The 7,970-nt window shown below is 27.4% G+C and overlaps 1 long non-coding RNA gene across 1 annotated transcript; it reads left to right on the forward strand.

Moving 5' to 3' along the window:
- The first annotated feature begins 2,726 nt into the window (after nucleotides 1-2,726).
- LOC119663318 lies at nucleotides 2,727-5,928 on the forward strand. Its single transcript, XR_005251032.1, has 3 exons — nucleotides 2,727-2,781; nucleotides 2,890-3,161; nucleotides 5,640-5,928. It is a non-coding gene; the product is annotated as an uncharacterized LOC119663318 (long non-coding RNA).
- The last annotated feature ends 2,042 nt before the right edge of the window (nucleotides 5,929-7,970 follow it).

Raw genomic sequence — 7,970 nt, forward strand, 5'->3', positions numbered from 1 at the left:
GTAGATCTAATGCAAAAGGTTAACTTAAAAAAACGGTTTGCGCAGAATTTCCTTCTTTGTCGATAGTTTTTTATGATGTAACAAAATAAATTGCTTCACATATTTACCTTTTCCTGGAAAATAATTATATACATGATATGGTAAAAATATCTATTTCTGACAAGAGAGATTTTTAGAAATTTCTTAAGAATTCCTTCAGAATTCCTACTTTACAAAGTTTCTTGTAAATTATTTGCAACACCAGCAAGTAGTGCATCTTCGGAAAGGGTTTTTTCAGTTGCTCGGAACTTAATAACAGAAAAAAGAACATTGATTTCATCTAATCAAAGATCTATCAATCAAATCATGTTTTACACAACAATCTTGAAAAAGAGGAATTAAGTCAGACGATGCTCAACATTTAATTTGCATATTCAATTAAATTTGTGAACTGTAAAAACTGTAAAAAAACTTATTATAATTTTTTTAAATAAATTTTTGTTCAAAATTTTTTTTATATTTAATTAATATATTAAGTCATATTATATATGTAATCAACAAATTACTATTATCAACATATTAAATAATATTTAATTAATAAAAAAACTTAAATAAATAAATTTGTGTCTTACTATTTAAAAACACATAATTTTTGTATGAACTGAAAATCAAATGCTTAGAGTACTCCCAACTACTTCAACTACTTTTAGAATGTTTAGAATTAGAGTACTCTAAACAAACGAAACAAATATTTATTCCATTCCATTTTGTTTTTATGCCTATACATTTGTATTTGTTCGTTGAGAGTGAGAGTATGCTACCATTCTAAACACAATAGAATGCTTTGAAACTGAAATCAAATGCGCGCGTGCAGTACTCTAGTTTTGATGCAGCACTTTAATGTCTAATGGCCACTTAAGTCTCTGTCTTCAATTTACTATTGATATTCTGCTATACTGCTTTAATGGTTCTTATCATGGATACTCCCTTGATATTTATGTTTTGTACTGTACCGTTTTTAGTTGTGTACCATACCATATTTGAATATTTTATGCATTCCTACTTCTATTCTGTGGAATTTTCGTCTTGTTTTTTTTTTGTATTTGTGTCCGTGCTAACCACCATCTGCATAGTCGGCCAATATTATTTCGTACTATTCCACATTTTACAGCGTGTCGTGTAGTCTATTGTACACTATTATTCTGTTATATTTGGTATTTGTATCGTTTATTTTGAAACACTTTGACATTCATTAAAACATGCTATCCTGTTATTTATTCCGTCGTATCGTAAACTGGTTGCTGTATTGCTATATCGCATCACTTTCTTTATTTGGTGACAATTTGCACTTCATTGAAGCTGTATGCGCATCTCATAACAAGGATTTGCACAATTAACATAATGAACATAATTATTTATTTAATTTTTATTATTTTCCTGACATAATGTAAAAACCTCAGAGTATACTAGGGTTCAATACAAGATTTACAAAAGAAGAAAAAAAAATTGACTAGAAAATTAGAAGCAAGAAACAAAGAATTTCAACTAGTTATATTCCAATATACATTTATTTACCAATAAATTATTAATACCAATGTTTATTAGGTGTAATAAATAATAAAAAAAAAACTATAACATATACCAAGTATTATATTATATAATATTATTAATTATGATATTAGACACAAACAAACAAATTAATTATTTTTGTTAGAATCGATAGCGATATACAAAAAAAGAACTTCTGGACAATTGATGTGCATTTACAACTAATATCTTTTATATATATATTTATGAAACCGAGTTTTAGGTTTTTTTAAACAAATTAAGAGCAAATAAATATATATCTAACTTATTAAGACAAGAAATAAAAGAATTGAACTCAATTGAATTAATTAAATATAATGCAAAATTTCTACGATTTGAGTTTCAAACTAATACGTCTTATATGTATATGTATACATATTTCTGATTAACTTTTTTACATATTTTTTAAACAAATTAGAATAAAAATTATATCTAACTTATTAAATCAAATAAAAGAATTGAACTCAATCGTATTTATACGATCTGAATTTCATAATAAAAACAATAAATAAAGGTTAAATTTTTTTTTCTTGTTTATATTTGATCAATCTAATTAAAATTAAAATAAATTTTAGAATTTAACGTTCGATGATTATCTGTCGATCTGGTTTAGCTGTTTTAGGATTTGTAGCGGGACTTCTTCAATATAGCTGTTATTTAACGGTCCGTTGTTTTAGCAGTAAATTTGATATTTGTAGTTCAGCGTTATGTCCTCAATTTATGTCTTAACAATTGGAACACGAGCAAACTGTTTAGTTACTGCTAGATTCGGTTAAGTGTAGTTCAAAACAGCACTCCGTTCTATCCAACGGACTTTAGCTTTTTATATCACATTCTTATAACTGGTAAATCCTTAGTTTTTCCTATTACCTTATTTCGCGGTCTGTTAGCAAACTTTCACTTCATCGTTATTAGAATATTTCATTTTCAGATTTGTGGGAGTTTTTGTTGACTTCACCGTTGGTTTCTATTCTTCCTTTCAACTTACGTGCGATGCTTAAGCTGCACTCTCAGCTTTCTTGTGCATCTGTTTGTGGAGAATTATATTTTGACGCCATGAATGATAGGTTTTTTAATAAATATCTATTCATTTATTATAATATAATAAAATATATATTTACCATAAATATTTAATAAGTGAGTTATTGAGGTATGTAAATTCAATTTCAGATCACATCGAGGTATTACAGTAGCGTGCAAGCGGAATGGGTTTTGGTAAGTAGGCTTATAATGGTATGTATTAAATATTAATAAATATTTCATTTCATTTCATTATTTTTTTTATGTTCCACTAACATTATTTTCCCTTTTTTACAATAACAGAGCTCCGTTGGAATCAATCTTGTGGGCCAGCAGTGATGAGTAGTGCTGTTCATATTCAAATTTTTTAAAAAACGAAGTTCTCCGATTATTCGAATAATCGGATTTCAACGAAGTCTTTGAAGTTGAAAATAAAATCGGATTTTTTGTAAATCTGAAGTCTTCGAATATCCGGATTTGCGGTTTTTATTTGCAGTGAAATTATTCGAAGACTTCGTAAAGTAAGAGCACACTTTGGTATTTTATGCAGAAAATTATATGCGTGATGAGTCGAGGTAATATCAGTGAAATATTTACAATTCGATAATTTTAATATCTTGCCTATTCTAGGTACTTATAGCTGTAAGATAAATTTTATATCGACTAAAAAATTGATCATTACAATACTTTATCCGTTTCCTTATTATTTCTCATTTTTATTAATTTACACAATTGTGGATTCTATTATATCACATTATTCTTGCAATATTCTGCTTTATTGTAATATATTATTAGATTGCATCTTTTAAAAGGATTCGAATAGCAAACAAAAGACAAGCACAAAAATTTAGTTAATTTATTGAGATTTGACTGATCATACAACGTTGTTTCATGTATCGCCAAGTGCTTAGAAAATATTCGATTTTCTTTTTTTGAAAATGGCACCAAAAAGGCTCTTTATACATAAGCAAAATTATGCTTAACAAATGTCTGCAAAAAGAATAGCTTTGATAAAAATTAGGTAATCTCAAAAGTTAACTTTCAATTCGTTGAACTTATGTTTCCAACTAAAGCTGTGGTTTATAAGCTCGTAAATTAAAAAATGACAAAAAACCTGAGACTTGTGCTCTGAAAGTTAGTACAGCTTTGACTACTTGTGGCACGAGTTGTAATCCTGGCACTTGCAGTTCAAACAATTATATATGGACTATTAGCGAATTAAAAAGAAATTATAATATTTTCTAAGACCACTGATGATAAGTATTTTGTAAAAACTCGATTCAGCGTTATATGCTCAGCCTGATTTCAATAAATTAACTAAATTTTTGTGCTTGTTTTTTCTTTGCTATTAGAATCTTTTTAAATTTTACCCGAAAAAAAAAGCAAACAATACAGTACACTCTCCTGTATGGTCGACGTTCCGGATCATACGCATATATCCATTATTAGTCACCTGTTACAACTTTATATACGTATATCGTAGCACTGCCATTGTACTTCTTGATCATTTATGTGCACCAATCGACGCGACCATCTTATGAGATTTTATCAAAGGATAAGGGATCCAACACAAACTAACAAACTTATGTCATGATCATGCAATATTTTATATATGTTGGTAGAACGAATCTCTTGTATTCCCTCGATTTCACAGTTTGTCTGTCACATGACGATCTTGCATTATCAGTTTCTGCACAACATTTATGTATTCTGGCACTGGAACTGTTTTTCAAGCAGTGTTGCCAAGGCTCAAAAAACATATATGTCTCCCTATTATTATATGTTTTATTATTTATTTATTAGTATGTTTCTTTATTATTGCATATTTTATTATTTATTTATTTACCATTTATCTTCTTGTTATCATTTATACTGATTGTTTCTATATATGTTTGTCCACACATTAATATATATTAATCTATTACTATACTTTTATTCGTTGTGTATTATTTACTTTTGGTGATTTTAAGTAAATATAATTTATTATTTCGTATAGCTTAATTATTGCTAAATTATTCACTATACGTTTGTTTATTTATTTCTTATTTGTAAATTATTTTTATTTATTTTTGTATTTTTAATAAAAAATAAGTATTCTATTTTATTTATAATAAACGTCATATTTTTATGTGTTATATACATTTGTTAATGTTTATTCCATTTTCTTTAATATTGTATATATTACATTATCACCCATAATCTATTTTAAATTTTTATTTTATATATTCACTTTTTATTATTGAAGTTACTCAATATCAATACCTATTATTGTTATTTATTATAAATTATTGTTTATATTTTATATAGTTTATTTTTGGCTTGAGTTATTGAAATATTTTCACTTCACCTATTCTTAGTTTATTTATAATGATATTCATTTCAATTTTTTGCTATATATTTGTTTGTTATTTAATATATTTATTTTATAATCTATAATATTTATTATTTTAAATGATTTATTTGTTTATTATTTTTAAATTATTATTATTTCTTATTGGTATCTTATGCTGTTTTTTATTACCGTTACTATTTTATTTATCCTTTATTACTAACTTATTTATTAACTTAATTAGTTATTTATTATTGTTTAAATATTATGTTATGTTTGGTTACTGTCTACTTATTTAATTGTTCTTATATATCAATTATTGTTTGTTGTTATTTTTGCCTGTCTATTAACCTGCATTTTTATTTTTATTTTCAATACTATCTACTATTTTATATGCAATCATTATTTATTAATTTCCATTATTATTCTCTTTGCATATTATTTGTTTATCCTTATCATTAATTTATTTATTTATAAATATTGTGTAGTATTTTATTATTTTTAATAAATTTATATTAATATTAATTTCCATAATTTATGAAAAGGAATATATACCTTACGTATATAGTAAGTTATATATATTATTATAGTTACTTATTTTATAGTATTTAATTTCCTCATTTTATAATTATTATTTATAATTTTTTCCTTTAAGTTTCTAGAAGTAATAGTCAAGCATCAACATCCTACATCATATCATCACACGTTATTATGTTTATTCCAGGTAACGCATGAGACGTGCATAGGAGCATTCCATATTACCCGTATTTATACGGTGCCATAAAGACGCATAAGCCCGACAAGCTCATCCGACCAATTGGCTCACCTCTCCACACAAGTGGATAATGTGAATCATCTCACCAATAATTTATTGCAGCTTCTACCATGTCAAGGGTATGTTCTGATGACTACGGATAAAAGGATATGTATCCCCGGAATAGCATTATCAGATTGTGGTCATGTTTACAAAATTTACTAGTAGAGCCGAGATTCCATTAAATGTCATTAAAAATTGGAACCATTATTTAAATTTTTGTTAAATTCATAATAATAACAATAAAAAAATTACTGATAATAATACAACTTTTTTTTTTATATATATAACTGCCAAGATTAGACATCTAGTGTTCGTGTTTACAGTTGTAGAAATTACGATAATTTAAATCGATATTAAGAATAACATGTGTATGGAATATTAACAATAAATAATAAAAACATATTTAATTTGAATAATATAAAATAGGAATAGATGAGACAAATAAGTGATTAAAATTGTTTTATGTATGTGTATTTTAAATAGCTACTTATGGGTTGTTAAATTGACAGTTCTGGTGGAAATAAGCGCTTCAAGCGTCTATTATATGTGGCTTCGTCATTTGGTAGCTGCCTCATTGCTGGGATAGGGTGGGAGAGTAATTTATTTGTGTGATTTTTACTATTTTTGATCCAAAAATCGCAAGGCTTTTGGCGCTTTAGGCGGCGTATTGACTCAGTTGTCGCTACTACATGCGCCTTAATATTTATATGGTAACTCTAGTACTTTTAAATAAATTAAGTTCAAAAACCGGAAGGCTTTTGGCGCTTTAGACAGACGGTGTATAGGCTCAGTGGTTGCTAGTAAATGTGCCTCAGCATTTATGTGGCAGCTAAGTCTATCTTGGTGTAATTTGACTTTGGTATGAATTTCTTCCTGCACTGTTGACACTCCGAGGTCACGATGCAAGTCGTGGTACAAACGTACCACGGCGCGTTTGTTACACTCCGTAGCAAAAAATTTTGAAATCTTTGAATGATGAAAATTTGTGTTCTGCTTACGCAACCCTACAACTGGATTCCATATGTCCAGATTGGCTGCAGCATTTGTTTGTATAATACAAGTTTATTGAAAAGTGATAGTTTTGATTTTCTGCGGATTAACTATTTCAACGATTTGAATTTAAGATCTAATTCGGTTATTTTCTTTTTTATGTGCTCTCTCTATCTTAGTTTAGCCTCCAAAGTCATACCCAAGTATTTCGCATTATTCGCGTGAGGGATTTGTGCTTCATCGATGTAGACAGGTGTAAAACTGACGTTTCGATTTGTGAAATTTACATGTATTGATTTTTCTTTATTCAAGTTGATGTTCCATTTCCTTGTCCAACCAATTATGTTGTCCATACTATTTTGCAAATTAGGGAGTTTGGGGCAGTTCTGGATGAACCAAAGTTTAAATATGCCTGACGTATGCTTATGATCGTTGTCCTGATCAAAGCGAAATTTTTGTCAGTGAACAAAAGCTTGAAAAAACTAAAATCATAAATGGAAATGTATTTAAGATGATTTCCTTTCAAATTACCTGCTTCCAAAAGCTTTCTGTTTTTAGTAAGTACTCCTTGGCGTAGTTTATTATTTTATTTTTATATTTAATACTTATAAACGGCTTCTTTATGGTAATTCTTCCGCGATAATCGGACTAATGTAATCTATTGTGAATAGTATTTAAGCATACATCTTTCTCAGAGCGGGATTTTAATGAAAATTTAAGGTCTTTTGCGGTTTTGAAAGGATTTTTCTTTATTTCTTTCAATATCGAACGCTCTTCTCGATCATTTAATATTTCGCCTTGAGCTGCTCTGATCTTATTGGTCAGCTTAAACTCATCATGGGACCTCTTGATAATGTCTTCGATACGCGATTGACTTATTTCAACTAAATTGGCAATTTCTCTAACGATTTTACCTTCAAAATTCAATTTATTTATTAATTGCCTAATTTCGATAGTATATTGCTTTCCATTTGATGCTATTGTAATACTATTTATTATTACTTAATTATTAAATTTGTTGTGAGAATTATTACAGATTATTACTATCATTATATAAAAATATAATTATTATTTGTAAAATAACAGCATTTTTAGCGTGGCTTCTTCATTTTGTCAGATTATTCGTTGAGCGCAAAAAATTGTGTTGTTTTTGTTGATTAAAACAAACAAAAATTGTGGTAAGTATGTTAAGTATTAATTAAAACAAAAAAAATAATATTTTAAGCATATATTTTTAAAGTTTAGAGC

This window comes from Teleopsis dalmanni, unplaced genomic scaffold, assembly GCF_002237135.1.
Source record: "Teleopsis dalmanni isolate 2A unplaced genomic scaffold, ASM223713v2 unscaffolded_contig_0291, whole genome shotgun sequence".
In the NCBI taxonomy this organism is placed as follows: Eukaryota; Metazoa; Arthropoda; class Insecta; order Diptera; family Diopsidae; genus Teleopsis; species Teleopsis dalmanni.